Below are 20960 nucleotides of genomic sequence, written 5' to 3'. Positions count from 1 at the left end.
TTTTATTTTGATCACTATGATAGGGTCTATCACAGTTATCAAAATGAACCAATAGGAAAGATCTTCTATTGTTGCCGGGTACCAGCCACCAGATCTCTGCACATGCGCCTGCCATTTTCTTCCAGGAAGAAGATGCCGAGGGCCGTGGGACAGAGCCAGATGGTCCAGGGATGGCGGACGTACCATGGGGGCTCAGGCAACCACATTTCTCTCTCCTCTGGTTTGCTAGATCATATCAGAGGAGAGACAAATTAATGGGAAATCAGACCTTTTTTTGAATAATAGCAATCTCAAGACAAGGGACAGTAAAAACCAACCTGAAACATGTTCTCCGGGGTCTCAGCTCCCACCAGTAGCCAAGATCCCAGAGAATTTCTGATGCTGGAGAGCGCTTTACCCTTTTTTCTCAGCGCTGTTAAAAAGCGGCGCTGAGGAATAAGGCCCCTTAGCTGCTGCTGATAAAAGGCATATCGGTGGTCGTTAAGGGCTTAAATGTTTTGACCTAACTTTCTGTCCCAAAATGATTAAGATATTTTTCCCAATTCTAGAATTCAATGCCCTCATCATAGGATGCATAAAACTCACTAGTCTTCCATCTATTATTGTTAGAAGGGTTGTTTAAGAGATCCAGCACTTCCTTAGGAAGTGTGAGGGGAAACTTAACATTTTATAGTAATATTTCCGCTCTTCTAAAAAGTTGAAAAATTTAGAGTCTAGTATATTACATTTTTGTATGCGGTCCTGAAAAGTGACAAAATATTTTTTCTTATAGTCCATAATCAGATTAGATAAATATAATATACCTTGTTTTCACCAATTCTTTAATGATATCCTTTCATGCATTTTCAAATATTGATACAGTGATAGTCTCAAAGGGTATATTTTGGATATTATGCTTAAAAGTACTGGCTTTTTTTTTTTTTTACCAGGTACGAATAGTGTCTTTTAATATAGGTGTTTAAGGAGGACTAAGGCTACTTTCACACTAGCGTCGGGAAAGACCCGTCGCTGTGCGTCGGGCCGACGTTCCCGACGCTAGCGTGGTCTCCGCCGCACAACGGGGGCAGCGGATGTATTTTTCCAACGCATCCGCTGCCCCATTGTGAGGTGCGGGGAAGTGCGGGGAGGTGGGGGCGGAGTTCCGGCCGCGCATGCGCGGTCGGAAAAAGCGGACCGTCGTGAGCAAAAAACGTTACATGTAAGGTTTTTTTCTCCCGACGGTCCGCTAACACACGCCCAAGCGTCGCAAAACGGACGCGACGTTTGGCAATGCATCGCAAATGCGTCGCTAATGTTAGTCTATGACGAAGAAACGTATCCAGCAAGAACTTTTGCTGGATGCATATTTTCGGCAAAACGACGCATTTGCGACGTATTGCAGTTAACGCTAGTGTGAAAGTAGCCTTAGGCTTGCAGTTAAAAGATGTAATATTACTAAAGAGGATAATGATATGCTATTATTTAGAGAAATTACTAAATTTTTCCAGCTGTTTCTATCTTGTCCTAGCCATTTCCTACTTTGCTTGAGAATGCTAGATAGTTGGTAGGCTTCAAGGTTTGGCAAACCTATTCCCCCTTACTGCTTATGTTTGTGTAATATTTGTTTTGTAATAGCAGAGGGTTTTTGTTTAACATAGTATCTTTGACTTATTTGTATTTATCTTGTAGTATGATATATGAGAGAAATTTTCTAATATTTTTAGTTTCACGCAGGGAGCCAATTGGATCTGTTAATGTGGCTATTGTGTCATCTTCATAAAGGCCAATCTTATGCTGTCTGTTACTTGCCGAAATGCATTTAGCAGAACTATTAGTTCTTACGGTTTCCGCCAGAGGTTCCATAATGATAGTAAACAATAAAGAGGAAAAGGGGCAGCCCTGCCTAGTACTCCTTGTTATTTTAAAGTATTTTGAAAAGTGATTGTTACTTAAGACAGAAGCAGAAGGCCAAGAATATAATGCACTAATAGATTTGTATATTTATCTCTCAAAACCAAAATTATTTAAGCTTTCGAATGTATAGTGCCAGTTTATGCAGTCAAATGCCTTTTCGGCATCTAGAGACACAAATTCTGCCGGTGTTTTATTTATATCTTCAGCTGATATAAGATTAATCACTTTCTGGTGCCTGTTTCTGCCAGCTACAAAACCTACTTGGTCAGAATGTATACTGTAATCTCCAGTAAAGTTTTCACTATCCTTTGAGCCAGTATTTTAGAGAAAATGTTTATGTCAAAATTATTTTATAATCTCTGTATGGTAATACTATGAAAATTAATGGTAGACTATTGCAAAATAGAAGCTAACATTTTTGACATGGATAACTTTGAAGAATAGTTATGATAACTCTTTTATAGATCACTATATGTCTCTCGCGGAAAGCAGCTTTATTTGCCTTCATATAATTTACTATAGTTCCCCAACCCCTGTTAAAAGTTTGTTCAAGTATTTCCCTCTAAAAGTCCTGGTATCCATAGCTGCACAACAAAGCATAAATAGCATTTACAGAGTCCTTGGGTTTTGTTGGTCACATGTGCTATAACGCAGCAGTCATAAACTGTAGTTTGACATGATAGCTGTATGAAAGACATTGTCACTTATCAATTCTTTAAGGTAATGGAAAATACCCTGCCAAGAGGTTACACTTAGTATTCTAGTCCATGTAAACTAATCATCTGTACTCAATATGGAAAAATTTATCACACTAAATTTGTGGCAAAATTCATCACTTGAAAACATACTGACACAGAGCTAGTTATTAAACCGTACTGAATCAAGAAGTGTCATTCTTTTGATTAAAACTTGAAACTTTATTAACATATATACAATACACACAATTAAAAAAAATGTGAAAATTTCGCAATTTTCCAACTTTGAATTTTTATGCCCCTAAATCACAGAGATATGTCACTCAAAATACTTAATAAGTAACATTTTCCACACGTCTACTTTACATCAGCACAATTTTGGAACCAAAATTTTTTTTTTGTTAGGGAGTTATAAGGGTTAAAAGTTGACCAGAAATTTCTCATTTTTACAACACCATCTTTTTTTAGGGACCACATCTCATTTGAAGTCATTTTTAGGGGGTCTATATGATAGAAAATACCCAAGTGTGACACCATTCTAAAAACTGCACCCCTCAAGGTGCTCAAAACCGCATTCAAGAAGTTTATTAACCCTTCAAGTGTTTCACAGGAATTTTTGGAATGTTTAAATAAAAATGAACATTTAACTTTTTTTCACACAAAATTTATTTGTTTTATTTTACCAAGGGTAACATGAGAAAATGGACCCCAAAAGTCCATGTTGCGTTTGGAGAGCCCCTGGTGTGCCTAAATATTGAAACCCCCCACAAGTGACACCATTTTGGAAAGTAGACCCCCTAAGGAACTTATCTAGAAGTGTGGTGAGCACTTTGACCCACCAAGTGCTTCACAGAAGTTTATAATGCAGGGCCGTAAAAATAAAAAATCATATTTTTTCACAAAAATGATCTTTTCGCCCCCAATTTTTTATTTTCCCAAGAGTAAGAGAAGAAATTAGACTACAAAAGTTGTTGTGCAATTTGTCCTGAGTACGCTGATACCCCATATGTGGGGGTAAATGACTGTTTGGGCGCATGGCAGAGCTCGGAAAGGAAGAAGCGCCCTTTGACTTTCCAATGCAAAATTGACTGGAATTGAGATGGGACACCATGTCGCGTTTGGAAAGCCCCTGATGTGCCTAAACATTAAAACCCCCACAAGTGACACCATTTTGGAAAGTAGACCCCCTAAGGAACTTATCTAGATGTGTTTTGAGAGCTTTGAACCCCCAAGTGTTTCACTACAGTTTATAACGCAGAGCCATGAAAATAAAAATTCTTTTTTTTTTCACAAAAATTATTTTAGCCCCCAGTTTTGCATTTACACAAGGGTAACAGGATAAATTGGACCTCAAAAGTTGTTGTCCAATTTGTCCTGAGTATGCTGATATCCCGGATGTGGGGAGGACCACTGTTTGGGCACATGGCAGAGCTCGGAAGGGAAGGAGCGCCATTTGGAATGCAGACTTAGATGGATTGGTCTGCAGGCGTCACGTTGCATTTGCAGAGCCCCTGATGTACCCAAACAGTACAAACCCCCACAAGTGACCCCATATTGGAAACTAGACCTCCCAAGGAACTTATCTAGATGTGTTGTGAGAACTTTGAACCCCCAAGTGTTTCACTACAGTTTACAATGCAGAGCCGTCAAAATATAAAATCTTTTTTTCCCACAAAAATGATATTTAGCCCCCCAAATTTTTATTTTCCCAAGGATAACAAGAGTACTTGGACCACAAAAGTTGTTGTCCAATTTGTCCCGAGTACGCTGATACCCCATATGTTGGGGTAAACCCCTGTTTGGGCGCACGGGAGAGCTCGGAAGGGAAGGAGCACTGTTTTACTTTTTCAACGCAGAATTGGCTGGAATTGAGATCGGACGCCATGTCGTGTTTGGAGAGCCCGTGATGTGCCTGAACAGTGAAAACTCCCCAATTCTACCTGAAACCCTAATCCAAACACACCCCTAACCCTAATCCCAATGGTAACCCTAACCACACCCCTAACCCTGACACACCCCTAACTCTAATCCCAACCCTAATCACAACCGTAAATGTAATCCAAACCCTAACCCTAACTTTAGCCCCAACCCTAACCCTAACTTTAGCCCTAACCCTAACCCTAACTTTAGCCCCAAACCTAACCCTAACTTTAGTTCCAACCCTAGCCCCAACCCTAACCCTAGCCCTAACCCTAGCCCTAACCCTAGCCCTAACCCTAACCGTAGCCCTAACCCTAGCCCTAACCCTAACCCTAACCCTAATGGGAAAATGGAAATAAATACATTTTTTTAATTTTATTATTTTTCTCTAAGTAACGGGGTGATGAAGGGGGGTTTGATTTACTTTTATAGCATTTTTTATAGCGGATTTTTATGATTGGCAGCTGTCACACACTAAAAGACGCTTTTTATAGCAAAAAATTTTTTGCGTCTCCACATTTCGAGAGTAGGGTTGAGCGAAACGGGTCGTTCATTTTCAAAAGTCGCCGACTTTTGGCAAAGTCGGCGTCTCATGAAGCCGAGCCGATCCCAGCGTTGCATCGGCCATGCGGTACGCGACTTTCGCGCCAAAGTCGCATTTCAATGACGCGAAAAGCACCATTTCTCAGCCAATGAAGGTGAACGCAGAGTGTGGGCAGCGTGATGACATAGGTCCTGGTCCCCACCATCTTAGAGAAGGGCATTGCAGTGATTGGCTTGCTGTCTGCGGCGTCACAGGGACTATAAAGGGGCGTTCCCGCCGACCGCCATCTCACTGCTGCTGCTCTGAGCTTAGGGAGAGGTTGCTGCCGCTTCATTAGAAGCAGGGAGAGCGTTAGGCAGGGTCCATTAACCACCAAACCGCTTGTGCTGTAGCGATTTCCACTGTCCAACACCACCTTCGGTGTGCAGGGACAGTGGAAGCTACATTTTTTTTTTCTCTCAGCGCTGTAGCTCATTGGGCTGCCCTAGAAGGCTCCCTGATAGCTGTATTGCTGTGTGTACGCCACTGTGCAAACCAACTGCTTTTTTCAAAGCACATATCCTCTTGTTCCTTCCTTTCTGCACAGCTATCTTTTTTGTTTGTCCACACTTTTTATTTCATTTGTGCATCAGTCTACTCCTTATTGCTGCCTGCCATACCTGGCTGAGATTACTGCAGGGAGATAGTAATTGTAGGACAGTTTCTTTTTTTTTTTTTTGTGGGAGATTAAGATTGGCATTTCTGCTAGAGTGCCATCCCTGTGTGTGCCATCTCTCACTCAGTGGGCCATAGAAAGCCTATTAATTTTTTTGCTTGATTTGGGTTCTAAAATCTACCTGAAAAAAAATCACTACATCAATCAGTGGGAGATTAACCCCTTCCTGACATCCGACGTACTATCCCGTCGAGGTGGGGTGGGCCCGTATGACCGCCGACGGGATAGTACATCCAGCGCGATCGGCGGCGCTCACGGGGGGAGCGCGGCCGATCGCGGCCGGGTGTCAGCTGCCTATCGCAGCTGACATCCGGCACTATGTGCCAGGAGCGGTCACGGACCACTCCCGGCACATTAACCCCCGGCACACCGCGAACTAACATGATCGCGATGTGCCGGCGGTGCATGGAAGCATCGCGCAGGGAGGGGGCTCCCTGCGGGCTTCCCTGAGCCCCCCGCAGCAACGCGATGTGATCGCGTTGCTGCGAGGGTCTTACCTCCCTCCCTGCCTGCTCCAGACCCGGATCCAAGATGGCCGCGGATCCGGGTCCTGCAGGGAGGGAGGTGGCTTCACAGAAGCCTGCTCAGAGCAGGCACTGTGAAGCAGCCTGCACTTCTCGCAGATCGGTGATCTGTCAGAGTGCTATGCAAACTGGCAGATCACCGATCTGTATTGTCCCCCCCTGGGGCAAAGTAAAAAAGTAAAAAAAAAATTTTCCAAATGTGTAAAAAAAAAAAAAAAAAAAATATTCCAAAATAATGAAAAAAAAAAATAAATATTCCCATAAATACATTTCTTTATCTAAATAATAAAAAAAAAACAATAAAAGTACACATATTTAGTATCGCCGCGTCCGTAACGACCCGACCTATAAAACTGGCCCACTAGTTAACCCCTTCAGTAAACACCGTAAGAAAAAAAAAAAAAACGAGGCAAAAAACAACGCTTTATTGTCATACCACCGAACAAAAAGTGGAATAACACGCGATCAAAAAGACAGATATAAATAACCATGGTACCGCTGAAAGCGTCATCTTGTCCCGCAAATAACGAGCTGCCATACAGCATGATCAGCAAAAAAATAAAAAAGTTATAGTCCTGAGAATAAAGCGATGCAAAAATAATTATTTTTTCCATAAAATAGTTTTTATCGTATAAAAGCGCCAAAACATAAAAAAATAATATAAATGAGGTATCGCTGTAATCGTACTGACCCGACGAATAAAACTGCTTTATCAATTTTACCAAACGCGGAACAGTATAAACGCCTCTCCCAAAAGAAATTCATGAATAGCTGGTTTTTGGTCATTCTGCCTCACAAAAATCGGAATAAAAAGCGATCAAAAAATGTGACGTGCCCAAAAAGTTACCAATAAAAACATCAACTCGTCCCACAAAAAACAAGACCTCACATGACTCTGTGGACCAAAATATGGAAAATTTATAGCTCTCAAAATGTGGTAACGCAAAAAATATTTTTTGCAATAAAAAGCGTCTTTCAGTGTGTGACGGCTGCCAATCATAAAAATCCGCTAAAAAACTCGCTATAAAAGTAAATCAAACCCCCCTTCATCACCCCCTTAGTTAGGGAAAAATAAAAAAAATGTATTTATTTCCATTTTCCCATTAGGGTTAGGGTTAGGGCTAGGGTTGGGGCTAGGGTTAAGGCTACAGTTAGGGTTGGGGCTAAAGTTAGGGTTAGGGTTGGGGCTAAAGTTACGGTTAGGGTTTAGATTACATTTACAGTTGGGAATAGGGTTGGGATTAGGGTTAGGGGTGTGTCAGGGTTAGAGGTGTGGTTAGGGTTACTGTTGGGATTAGGGTTAGGGGTGTGCTTGGATTAGGGTTTCAGTTATAATTGGGGGGTTTCCACTGCTTCGGCACATCAGGGGCTCTCCAAACGCGACATGGCGTCCGATCTCAATTCCAGCCAATTCTGCGTTGAAAAAGTAAAACAGTGCTCCTTCCCTTCCGAGCTCTCCCGTGTGCCCAAACAGGGGTTTACCCCAACATATGGGGTATCAGCGTACTCAGGACAAATAGGACAACAACCTTTGGGGTCCAATTTCTCCTGTTACCCCTGGGAAAATACAAAACTGGGGGCTAAAAAATAATTTTTGTGGGAAAAAAAAGGATTTTTTATTTTCACGGCTCTGCGTTATAAACTGTAGTGAAACACTTGGGGGTTCAAAGTTCTTACAACACATCTAGATAAGTTCCTTAGGGGGTCTAGTTTCCAAAATGGGGTCACTTGTGCGGGGCTTCTACTGTTTAGGTACATTAGGGGCTCTGCAAACGCAATGTGACGCCTGCAGACCATTCCATCTAAGTCTGCATTCCAAATGGCGCTCCTTCCCTTCCGAGCCCTCCCATGCGTCCAAACGGTGGTTCCCCCACACATATGGGGTATCAGCGCACTCAGGACAAATTGGACAACACATTTTGGGGTCCAATTTCTCCTGTTACCCTCGGGAAAATACAAAACTGGGGGCTGAAAAATAATTTTTGTGGGAAAAAATTTTTGTTTTATTTTTACGGCTCTGCATTATTAACTTCTGTGAAGCCCTTGGTGGGTCAAAGCGCTCAAAACACATCTAGATAAGTTCCTTAGGGGGTCTACTTTCCAAAATGGTGTCACTTGTGGGGGGTTTCAATGTTTAGGCGCATCAGTGGCTCTCCAAACGCAACATGGCGTCCCATCTCAATTCCTGTCAATTTTGCATTGAAAAGTCAAACGGTGCTACTTCCCTTCCGAGCTCTCCCATGCGCCCAAACAGTGGTTTACCCCCACATATGGGGTATCAGCGTACTCAGGACAAATTGTACAACAACTTTTGGGGTCCAATTTCTTCTCTTACCCTTGGGAAAATATAAAATTGGGGGTGAAAAGATAATTTTTGTGAAAAAATATGATTTTTTATTTTTACGGTTCTGCATTATAAACTTCTGTGAAGCACTTGGTGGGTCAAAGTGCTCACCACACCTCTAGATAAGTTCCTTAGGGGGTCTACTTTCCAAAATGGTGTTACTTGTGGGGGGTTTCAATGTTTACGCACATCAGGGGCTCTACAAACGCAACATGACGTCCCATCTCAATTCCTGTCAATTTTGCATTGAAAAGTCAAACGGCACTCCTTCCCTTCCGAGGTCTCCCATGCGCCCAAACAGTGGTTTATCCCCACATATGGGGTATCAGCGTACTCAGGACAAATTGTACAACAACTTTTGGGGTCCAATTTCTTCTCTTACCCTTGGAAAAATAAAAAATTGGGGGCGAAAAATAATTTTTGTGAAAAAATATGATTTTTTATTTTTACGGTTCTGCATTATAAACTTCTGTGAAGCACTTGGTGGGTCAAAGTGCTCACCACACCTCTAGATAAGTTCCTTAGGGGGTCTACTTTCCAAAATGGTGTCACTTGTGGGGGGTTTCAATGCTTAGGCACATCAGGGGCTCCCCAAACGCAACATGGCGTCCCATCTCAATTCCAGTCAATTTTGCATTGAAAAGTCAAATGGCGCTCCTTCGCTTCCGAGCTCTGTCATGCGCCCAAACAGTGGTTTACCCCCACATATGGGGTATCGGCATACTCAGGACAAATTGTACAACAACTTTTAGGGTCCATTTTCTCCTGTTACCCTTGGGAAAATACAAAACTGGGGGTTGAAAAATAATTTTTGTGGGAAAAAAGTTTTGTTTTATTTTTACGGCTCTGCATTATAAACTTCTGTGAAACCCTTGGTGGGTCAAAGCTCTCACCACACATCTAGATAAGTTCCTTAGGGGGTCTACTTTCCAACATGGTGTCACTTGTGGGGGGTTTCTACTGTTTAGGTACATTAGGGGCTCTGCAAACGCAATGTGACGCCTGCAGACCATTCCATCTAAGTCTGCATTCCAAATGGCGCTCCTTCACTTCCGAGCCCTTCCATGCGTCCAAACGGTGGTTCCCCCCCACATATGGGGTATCAGCGCACTCAGGACAAATTGGACAACAAAGTTTGGGGTCCAATTTCTCCTGTTACCCTCGGGAAAATACAAAACTGGGGGCTGAAAAATAATTTTTGTGGGAAAAAATTTTTGTTTTATTTTTACGGCTCTGCATTATTAACTTCTGTGAAGCCCTTGGTGGGTCAAAGCACTCACCACACATCTAGATAAGTTCCTTAGGGGGTCTACTTTCCAACATGGTGTCACTTGTGGGGGGTTTCTACTGTTTAGGTACATTAGGGGCTCTGCAAACGCAATGTGACGCCTGCAGACCATTCCATCTAAGTCTGCATTCCAAATGGCGCTCCTTCACTTCCGAGCCCTTCCATGCGTCCAAACGGTGGTTCCCCCACACATATGGGGTATCAGCGCACTCAGGACAAATTGGACAACACATTTTGGGGTCCAATTTCTCCTGTTACCCTCGGGAAAATACAAAACTGGGGGCTGAAAAATAATTTTTGTGGGAAAAAATTTTTGTTTTATTTTTACGGCTCTGCATTATTAACTTCTGTGAAGCCCTTGGTGGGTCAAAGCGCTCAAAACACATCTAGATAAGTTCCTTAGGGGGTCTACTTTCCAAAATGGTGTCACTTGTGGGGGGTTTCAATGTTTAGGCGCATCAGTGGCTCTCCAAACGCAACATGGCGTCCCATCTCAATTCCTGTCAATTTTGCATTGAAAAGTCAAACGGTGCTACTTCCCTTCCGAGCTCTCCCATGCGCCCAAACAGTGGTTTACCCCCACATATGGGGTATCAGCGTACTCAGGACAAATTGTACAACAACTTTTGGGGTCCAATTTCTTCTCTTACCCTTGGGAAAATATAAAATTGGGGGTGAAAAGATAATTTTTGTGAAAAAATATGATTTTTTATTTTTACGGTTCTGCATTATAAACTTCTGTGAAGCACTTGGTGGGTCAAAGTGCTCACCACACCTCTAGATAAGTTCCTTAGGGGGTCTATTTTCCAAAATGGTGTCACTTGTGGGGGGTTTCAATGTTTAGGCGCATCAGTGGCTCTCCAAACGCAACATGGCGTCCCATCTCAATTCCTGTCAATTTTGCATTGAAAAGTCAAACGGCACTCCTTCCCTTCCGAGGTCTCCCATGCGCCCAAACAGTGGTTTATCCCCACATATGGGGTATCAGCGTACTCAGGACAAATTGTACAACAACTTTTGGGGTCCAATTTCTTCTCTTACCCTTGGAAAAATAAAAAATTGGGGGCGAAAAATAATTTTTGTGAAAAAATATGATTTTTTATTTTTACGGTTCTGCATTATAAACTTCTGTGAAGCACTTGGTGGGTCAAAGTGCTCACCACACCTCTAGATAAGTTCCTTAGGGGGTCTACTTTCCAAAATGGTGTCACTTGTGGGGGGTTTCAATGTTTAGGCACATCAGGGGCTCCCCAAACGCAACATGGCGTCCCATCTCAATTCCAGTCAATTTTGCTTTGAAAAGTCAAATGGCGCTCCTTCGCTTCCGAGCTCTGTCATGCGCCCAAACAGTGGTTTACCCCCACATATGGGGTATCGGCGTACTCAGGACAAATTGTACAACAACTTTTAGGGTCCATTTTCTCCTGTTACCCTTGGTAAAATAAAACAAATTGGAGCTGAAATAAATTTTTTGTGAAAAAAAGTTAAATGTTCATTTTTATTTAAACATTCCAAAAATTCCTGTGAAGCACCAGAAGGGTTAATAAACTTCTTGAATGTGGTTTTGAGCACCTTGAGGGGTGCAGTTTTTAGAATGGTGTCACACTTGGGTATTTTCTATCATATAGACCCCTCAAAATGACTTCAAATGAGATGTGGTACCTAAAAAAAATTGGTGTTGTAAAAATGAGAAATTGCTGGTCAACTTTTAACCCTTATAACTCCCTAACAAAAAAAAATTTTGGTTCCAAAATTGTGCTGATGTAAAGTAGACATGTGGGAAATGTTACTTATTAAGTATTTTGTGTGACATATCTCTGTGATTTAAGGGCATAAAAATTCAAAGTTGGAAAATTGCAAAATTTTCAAAATTTTCGCCAAATTTCCATTTTTTTTGCAAATAAACGCAGGTAATATCAAAGAAATTTTACCACTATCATGAAGTACAATATGTCACGAGAAAACGATGTCAGAATCGCCAAGATCCGTTGAAGCGTTCCAGAGTTATAACCTCATAAAGGGACAGTGGTCAGAATTGTAAAAATTGGCCCGGTCATTAACGTGCAAACCACCCTTGGGGGTGAAGGGGTTAATATTGCCCTTTCTGCTTGTGTGCCACTCCTGACTCCTGTGTGTGCCATCTCTCACTCAGTGGGCCATAGAAAGCCTATTTATTTTTTATTATTTTGTTTCTAAAGTCTCCCTGAAAAAGAAAAAAAAAGAAAACAGTGGGAGATTAATATTGCCCTTTCTGCTTGTGTGCCACTCCTGACTCCTGTGTGTGCCATCTCTCACTCAGTGGGCCATAGAAAGCCTATTTATTTTTTATTATTTTGTTTCTAAAGTCTCCCTGAAAAAGAAAAAAAATATGTCACGAGAAAACAATGTCAGAATCGCCAAGATCCGTTGAAGCGTTCCAGAGTTATAACCTCATAAAGGGACAGTGGTCAGAATTGTAAAAATTGGCCCGGTCATTAACGTGCAAACCACCCTTGGGGGTGAAGGGGTTAATATTGCCCTTTCTGCTTGTGTGCCACTCCTGACTCCTGTGTGTGCCATCTCTCACTCAGTGGGCCATAGAAAGCCTATTTATTTTTTATTATTTTGTTTCTAAAGTCTCCCTGAAAAAGAAAAAAAAAAGAAAACAGTGGGAGGTTAATATTGCCCTTTCTGCTTGTGTGCCACTCCTGACTCCTGTGTGTGCCATCTCTCACTCAGTGGGCCATAGAAAGCCTATTTATTTTTTATTATTTTGTTTCTAAAGTCTCACTGAAAAAGAAAAAAAAAATAAAACAGTGGGAGATTAATATTGCCCTTTCTGCTTGTGTGCCACTCCTGACTCCTGTGTGTGCCATCTCTCACTCAGTGGGCCATAGAAAGCCTATTTATTTTTTATTATTTGGTTTCTAAAGTCTCCCTGAAAAAGAAAAAAAAAATAAAACAGTGGGAAATTAATATTGCCCTTTCTGCTTGTGTGCCACTCCTGACTCCTGTGTGTGCCATCTCTCACTCAGTGGGCCATAGAAAGCCTATTTATTTATTATTATTTGGTTTCTAAAGTCTCCCTGAAAAAGAAAAAAAAAATTAAACAGTGGGAGATTAATATTGCCCTTTCTGCTTGTGTGCCACTCCTGACTCCTGTGTGTGCCATCTCTCACTCAGTGGGCCATAGAAAGCCTATTAATTTTTTTGCTTGATTTGGGTTCTAAAATCTACCTGAAAAAAAATCACTACATCAATCAGTGGGAGAAAAATATTGGCCTCAGTCAGGGCTTGTGTGCCACTCCTGACTCCTGTGTGTGCCATATCTCACTCAGTGGGCCATAGAAAGCCTATTAATTTTTTTGCTTGATTTGGGTTCTAAAATCTACCTGAAAAAAAACACTACATCAATCAGTGGGAGAAAAATATTGGCCTCAGTCAGGGCTTGTGTGCCACTCCTGACTCCTGTGTGTGCCATCTCTCACTCAGTGGGCCATAGAAAGCCTATTAATTTTTTTGCTTGATTTGGGTTCTAAAATCTACCTGAAAAAAAAACACTACATCAATCAGTGGGAGAAAAATATTGGCCTCAGTCAGGGCTTGTGTGCCACTCCTGACTCCTGTGTGTGCCATCTCTCACTCAGTGGGCCATAGAAAGCCTATTAATTTTTTTGCTTGATTTGGGTTCTAAAATCTACCTGAAAAAAAAACACTACATCAATCAGTGGGAGAAAAATATTTGCCTCAGTCAGGGCTTGTGTGCCACTCCTGACTCCTGTGTGTGCCATCTCTGACTCAGTGGGCCATAGAAAGCCAATTAATTTTTTTGCTTGATTTGGGTTCTAAAATCTACCTGAAAAAAAATCACTACATCAATCAGTGGGAGAAAAATATTGGCCTCAGTCAGGGCTTGTGTGCCACTCCTGACTCCTGTGTGTGCCATCTCTCACTCAGTGGGCCATAGAAAGCCTATTTATTTTTTATTATTTGGTTTCTAAAGTCTCCCTGAAAAAGAAAAAAAAATAAAACAGTGGGAGATTAATATTGCCCTTTCTGCTTGTGTGCCACTCCTGACTCCTGTGTGTGCCATCTCTCACTCAGTGGGCCATAGAAAGCCTATTTATTTTTTATTATTTGGTTTCTAAAGTCTCCCTGAAAAAGAAAAAAAAAATAAAACAGTGGGAGATTAATATTGCCCTTTCTGCTTGTGTGCCACTCCTGACTCCTGTGTGTGCCATCTCTCACTCAGTGGGCCATAGAAAGCCTATTTATTTTTTATTATTTGGTTTCTAAAGTCTCCCTGAAAAAGAAAAAAAAAAGAAAACAGTGGGAGATTAATATTGACATTTGTGCTTGAGTGACAGTCCTGCGTGTGTGGCATCTCTGTGATTTGGTGCCACAGAAAACAGAGTGTGTAACATTGTGCCTGATTTTCCTTGTGGTCTCACCAACCTGTTAAGGGATATTGAAATCATACTGAAGTTATAGCTCACCGTGTAAGTTGTTTGACAGCAACAAATAAAGTTACTTTGGTTAAGTTTTTAAAACAATGAGGAAGTCTGGTGCAAGAGGTCGTCGTGGCCATGGGCGTTCATTGTCAGCTGGTAATGATGGTAGTGGTAGTGGAGCATCAGGTGGTCGTGGGGATAAAAATATTCCACCTAAGTCTGGAGCTGTGGAGCCAGTTTCGTCGACTGGCTACACAAGGCCTCGAACGCTCTCTTTTCTGGGAGTACGAAAACCGCTTTTAAAGGCGGAGCAGCAACGGCAAGTTTTGGCTTACATTGCAGACTCAGCCTCTAGCTCTTTTGCCTCCTCTTCTGAAACTGGTAAATGTAAAAGCAGCACGTCGCTTGTGGATGTTCACGGTCAGGGACAAGTCGCTTCCTTGTCCTCTTCAGCAAAAACTACAACAAGAGAGAAGGATGCAGCAGGCGACACAACGGGTTACTCCATGGAGCTCTTTACACATACCGTCCCTGGCTTAGAAAGTGAAACACTTAACAGGCCATGCCGATTACAAGTAGATTCTGACATGGAGTGCACTGATGCACAGCCACAGCCAGAGTACTATGCTGCTCCTTTGACTCAGACCACAACATTGCCCTCTCAGGGTACTGATCCACAATCAGACCCTGATGAGACTATGTTGCCCCGCCACGAACGCTATACCACCGACCGACACAGTGACACAGACGAAGTTGCACACGAGCTCGAAGAGGAGGTAATAGATGACCCAGTTGTTGACCCCGATTGGCAGCCATTGGGGGAACAGGGTGCAGGCGGCAGTAGTTCAGAAGCGGAGGTGGAGGAGGGGCCACAGCAGGCATCAACATCGCAACAGGTTCCATCTGCCGGGCCCGTATCTGGCCCAAAACGCGTGTCAAAGCCAAAACCTGTTGGAGGACAGCGTGGCCATCTGGTTAAAGCTCAGTCTGCAATCCCTGAAAAGGGATCCGATGCTAGGAAGAGTGCAGTCTGGCATTTTTTTAAACAACATCCAATTGATCAGTGCAAAGTCATCTGTCAAAAATGTTCAACTAGCTTAAGCAGAGGTCAGAATCTGAAAAGTCTCAATACTAGTTGCATGCATAGACACTTAACCACCATGCATTTTCAAGCCTGGACTAACTACCAAATGTCCCTTAAGGTTGTAGCACCCTTGGCCAATGAAGCTAGTCAGCAACGCAACATCCCTTCCGGCACTGTAAGGCCACCATTTTCCGCACCACCGGCAGTATCTGTGCAGGTTTCTTTGCCAGCCAAAAGCAGTCAGGGTCAGGGAATCACCAGTTTTGTAGGAGGAAATATTGCATCTAGGGCACCGGCGGAAACAATACCGTCTCCAACCGTCTCTCAGTCTGCCATGTCCACAGGCACACCCGAAAGTTCCACGATCTCCAGTCCAGCTCACACTACATGAGACTCTGGTTAGAAAAAGGAAGTACTTATCCTCGCATCCGCGTACACAGGGTTTTAACGCCCACATAGCTAGACTAATCTCGTTAGAGATGATGCCCTACCGGTTAGTTGAAAGCGAAGCTTTCAAAGCCCTGATGGAGTACGCTGAACGATGATACGAGCTACCCAGTCGACACTTTTTTTCCAGAAAAGCCATCCCAGCCCTGCACCAGCATGTTAAACAGCGCTTCGTCCATGCACTCAGGCAATCTGTGAGTACAAAGGTGCACCTGACTACAGATGCATGGACCAGTAGGCATGGCCAGGGACGTTATGTGTCCATCACGGCACACTGGGTGAATGTGGTGGATGCAGGGTCCACAGGGGACATCAATTTCGGGACAGTTGTGCCTAGCCCACGGTCTAGGAAACAGTTGGCTGTAGGCGTTCGCACCCCCTCCTCCTCCTCCTCCTCGTCCTCCTGCAGAAGCTACAGCTCTTCCACAGACCGCAGTCGGCCAACCACTCCATCGGCAGATGACACTGTTGCACACCAGTGGTCCCATTATGGGCCAGCTACTGGCAAGCGTCAGCAGGCTGTATTGGCTATGAAGTGTTTGGGCGACAACAGACACACCGCGGAAGTTCTGTCCGAGTTCTTGCAACAAGAAACGCAGTCGTGGCTGGGCACAGTAGATCTTGAGGCAGGCAAGGTAGTGAGTGATAACGGAAGGAATTTCATGGCTGCCATCTCCCTTTCCCAACTGAAACACATTCCTTGCCTGGCTCACACCTTAAACCTGGTGGTGCAGTGCTTATTGAAAACTTATCCTGGTTTCTCCGACCTGCTCCTCAAAGTGCGTGGACTTTGCTCACATATCCGACGTTCGCCTGTACACTCCAGCCGTATGCAGACCTATCAGCGGTCTTTGAACCTTCCCCAGCATCGCCTAATCATAGACGTTGCAACAAGGTGGAACTCAACACTGCACATGCTTCAGAGACTGTGCCAACAGAGGCGGGCTGTTATGTTTTTGTGGGAGGATACACATACACGGGCAGGCAGTAGGATGGCAGACATGGAGTTGTCAGGTGTGCAGTGGTCGAAGATACAAGACATGTGTCAAGTCCTTCAGTGTTTTGAGGAATGCACACGGCTGGTTAGTGCAGACAACGCCATAATAAGCATGAGCATCCCCCTAATGCGTCTGCTGATGCAAAGTTTGACGCACATAAAGGATCAGGCGTCTGCACCAGAGGAAGAGGAAAGCCTTGATGACAGTCAGCCATTGTCTGGTCAGGGCAGTGTACAGGACGAGGTAGCGGGCGAAGAGGAGGAGGATGATGGGGATGAGTATATTTTTAATGCGGAAGCTTTCCCGGGGGCACTGGAAATTGGTTGCTTGGCAAGGCCGGGTTCTGGTTTTTTGAGGGACACAAGTGACGTAGATTTGCCTGAAACTGCCCCTCAACCAATCACAACCGGAGATTTGACAACTGGAACTTTGGCCCACATGGCGGATTATGCCTTACGTATCCTAAAAAGGGACACACGCATTACGAAAATGATGAACGATGACGATTACTGGTTGGCCTGCCTCCTCGATCCACGCTATAAAGGCAAATTGCAAAATATTATGCCACATGAGAACTTGGAACTAATATTAGCAACCAAACAATCAACTCTTGTTGACCGTTTGCTTCAGGCATTCCCAGCACACAGCGCACGTGATCGTTCTCACACGAGCTCCAGGGGGCAGCAGACTAGGAGTGTTAGGGGTGCACACATCAGAAGTGGCGTTGGACAGAGGGGTTTTCTCACCAGGTTGTGGAGTGATTTTGCTATGACCGCAGACAGGACAGGTACTGCTGCATCAATTGAAAGTGACAGGCAACAACATTTGTCCAGTATGGTTACTAACTATTTTTCATCCCTTATCGATGTTCTCCCTCAACCGTCATTCCCATTTGATTACTGGGCATCAAAATTAGACACCTGGCCAGAATTGGCAGAATATGCATTGCAGGAGCTTGCTTGCCCGGCAGCAAGTGTCCTATCAGAAAGAGTATTCAGTGCTGCAGGTTCAATATTAACCGAAAAAAGGACTCGTCTGGCTACCCAAAGTGTTGACGATCTAACATTCATTAAAATGAACCACAACTGGATTTCGAAATCTTTTGCCCCACCTTGCCTGGCCGACACCTAGCTTTCCTATGAAAAGCTCTTGCCTGTGGACAGGGCAGTTTCTAGCCCAAAAATGACACAGGGCGAGAGTAGGAAATTTCTCCCCCCCCCCCCCCCCCCCCCGGCACCGAAAATAATAAACATTATTTTTGTGGGCTTGAGTAATAAATAGAGAGCAGGCTTGTATCTTCCCTTTTTTTAATAAATTATAATTATTATTGGGGGCAGGTGAACAGCACGGTATATTGGGGGTATGTGAATGGCACCGTATATTGGGGGCAGGTGAACGGCATGGTATATTAGGGCAGGTGAATGGCACAGTGTATTGGGGGGCAGGTGAATGGCACGGTATATTGGGGCAGGTGAATGGCACGGTATACTGGGGGCAGGTGAATGGCACAGTATATTGGGGCACGTGAATGGCACAGTATATTAGGGCAGGTGAACGGCACGGTATATTGGGGCAGGTGAACGGCACGGTATATTGGGGGCAGGTGAACGTCACAGTATATTGGGGGTATGTGAATGGCACAGTATATTGGGGGCATGTGAATGGCACAGTATATTAGGGCAGGTGAACGGCACGGTATATTGGGGGCATGTGAATGGCACAGTATATTGGGGCAGGTGAACGGCACGGTATATTGGGGGCAGGTGAACGGCACGGTATATTGGGGCAGGTGAATGGCACGGTATATTGGGGGCAAGTGAATGGCACAGTATATTGGGGCAGGTGAATGGCACAGTATATTAGGGCAGGTGAACGGCACGGTATATTGGGGGCATGTGAATGGCACAGTATATTGGGGCAGGTGAACGGCACGGTATATTGGGGGCAGGTGAACGGCACGGTATATTGGGGGCAGGTGAACGGCACGGTATATTGGGGCAGGTGAATGGCACAGTAATTTGGGGGGCAGGTGAACAGCAAGGTATATTGGGGGCAGGTGAACGGCACGGTATATTGGGGGCAAGTGAATGGTACAGTATATTGGGGGGCATGTGAATGGCATAGTATATCGGGGCAGTCACTTTTGAGAGAAGAGGCAGATAACTGGGGCATGTCGCTGTCACTGACACCTTTGCATTGTCGCCTGGTGCCAAGTAGAAATCAGCAGGAGCTAAATGTTTCCACATACCAGCGCGGAGCGGAGGTGAGTGGCGGCGCCGAGGTGGCCGCAACCATTATGTGCGGTGCGGGGGGGGGGGCGCGGCGACGCGAGGCGATGATCTGACCGCTCAGCTGTCAGATTTGCAGCTGAGTTCGGGCAGGGCGCGCCCGCGCTCAGCACTGAGCGCGGCATCCGCGCCCCTGACAGCCCTTAAACAGCAGCAGCAGCGGGCAGGGGACCACCGGGGCCCGAGGCCTCTCCTGCGCCCCCCGGCCCCACGGCGCCCCGTGTGGCCGCCCTGCCCGCCCTGTTGAAGAAACGGCCCTGCCTGTGGACTACTGTGAATTACTTTTCTAATGTCTAATTTTCTGCAGCTGATTGTCCAGCATACGACATGTTTACACCTCCCTAAATGGCCAAACTCCCCACACGGGGCCGTGGTATCGCGACTTGGCGCAAGCACCCGTGAGACTGCTGTTTGTCTGAAGAGGTGGGTGTGCTTGCTTTTGGTCGACGGCATTGCTACTGGGTCCCTCATAGTACAATAAAGTGTCTCTGGCGGTGGTGGTGCGCACCCAACGTCAGACACACTGTTGTAACATGAGGGGCCCTGGGCCTGTACCGCCAGCCACAAGAGAGTTCACCCACCCCCAGGTCAAACATTGCTCTACCACTTCCACAGTTATCTCTCACACTTCCACCAATGTTTAGTCTATGCGGTGACATCCTTCCATACCTGCCACTGACAATACCATTGTGTTGACATGTATGATGGTACTTAACATAGTCAGGGGCAGTGTCCTCTATTTACCACAGTAAATACTTTGCGCTAAATTAGTAGGTCTGAAACAATGCAGAGGATCCCACCCCTGAACCTAATGATTGCACCCTTTAGTGTTTTTGTTTTGTTTTAATGCGAGACATTCACATTTAATTGTTGTTTTTGACTACTAACTGGCAGACACTCATTACAATCGGCCTCCGTTGACCAGACCACTGCTGCCCGTGTACCCCTGGAAACAATTATAAAGTGCCTACAGCCAGCCCATTTTATTGTATTAGGCCTTCGAAGCCTGTCTGCGGTCCCTCCTTCCACTAGGCCTCCACTCACCAGACCACTGCTGCCCGTGTACCCTTGGAAACAATTATAAAGTGCCTACAGCCAGCCCATTTTATTGTGTTAGGCCTTCGAAGCCTGTCTGCGGTCCCTCCTTCCACTAGGCCTCCACTCACCAGACCACTGCTGCCCGTGTACCCTTGGAACCTATTTTACAGTGCCTACAGCCAGCCCATTTTATCATGTTAGGCCTTCGAAGCCTGTCTGCGGTCCCTCCTTCCACTAGGCCTCCACTGACCAGACCACTGCTGCCCGTGTACCCCTGGAAACAATTATAAAGTGCCTACAGCCAGCCCATTTTATTGTGTTAGGCCTTCGAAGCCTGTCTGCGGTCCCTCCTTCCACTAGGCCTCCACTGACCAGACCACTGCTGCCCGTGTACCCCTGGAAACAATTATAAAGTGCCTACAGCCAGCCCATTTTATTGTGTTAGGCCTTCGAAGCCTGTCTGCGGTCCCTCCTTCCACTAGGCCTCCACTGACCAGACCACTGCTGCCCGTTTACCCCTGGAAACAATTATAAAGTGCCTACAGCCAGCCCATTTTATTGTGTTAGGCCTTCGAAGCCTGTCTGCGGTCCCTCCTTCCACTAGGCCTCCACTGACCAGACCACTGCTGCCCGTGTACCCCTGGAAACAATTATAAAGTGCCTACAGCCAGCCCATTTTATTGTGTTAGGCCTTCGAAGCCTGTCTGCGGTCCCTCCTTCCACTAGGCCTCCACTCACCAGACCACTGCTGC

The sequence above is a fragment of the Ranitomeya variabilis genome, chromosome 1 (genome assembly GCF_051348905.1).
Source record: "Ranitomeya variabilis isolate aRanVar5 chromosome 1, aRanVar5.hap1, whole genome shotgun sequence".
Classification (NCBI taxonomy): domain Eukaryota; kingdom Metazoa; phylum Chordata; class Amphibia; order Anura; family Dendrobatidae; genus Ranitomeya; species Ranitomeya variabilis.
The sequence above is the reverse complement of the archived record's forward strand: the minus strand, read 5'-3'. Positions refer to the sequence as shown.